This window comes from Penaeus monodon, chromosome 23, assembly GCF_015228065.2.
Source record: "Penaeus monodon isolate SGIC_2016 chromosome 23, NSTDA_Pmon_1, whole genome shotgun sequence".
NCBI lineage: Eukaryota > Metazoa > Arthropoda > Malacostraca > Decapoda > Penaeidae > Penaeus > Penaeus monodon.
Genome location: NC_051408.1, coordinates 4,567,414 through 4,567,765, shown reverse-complemented (window position 1 = coordinate 4,567,765; position 352 = coordinate 4,567,414).

Sequence of the window (352 nt, the reverse complement as noted above, 5' to 3'; positions counted from 1 at the left end):
CCTTCCGGGGAGTGACAGGTGGTTCATAGAAAACGGGAATGTTTGTCCAGCTGAGATTTTCTTTTCTTTTTTCTTTTACCCTTTTTTTTTCTCTCATTTTTGTTTCTGCTTCGTCAGTGTCTCGGGTCGATGCATGTGGCTTACCCAGGGGGGGGGGGGGAGGGGTTCCGTGGGTTAGTTTGGTGGGGTTTGCGAAATTTCCCACGACTGGCGGTGTGGGAAAGGGCGGTGGTGAAGGTCATAGAAAATGTGATTCTCATTCTTTCATTTTTTTTTTTAAGCCCATTGACCAAGCAACCTTCCTGTTCCTCCGAACATCAGGTCAAAGGTCAAAGTTCTAAATATTTTCTTG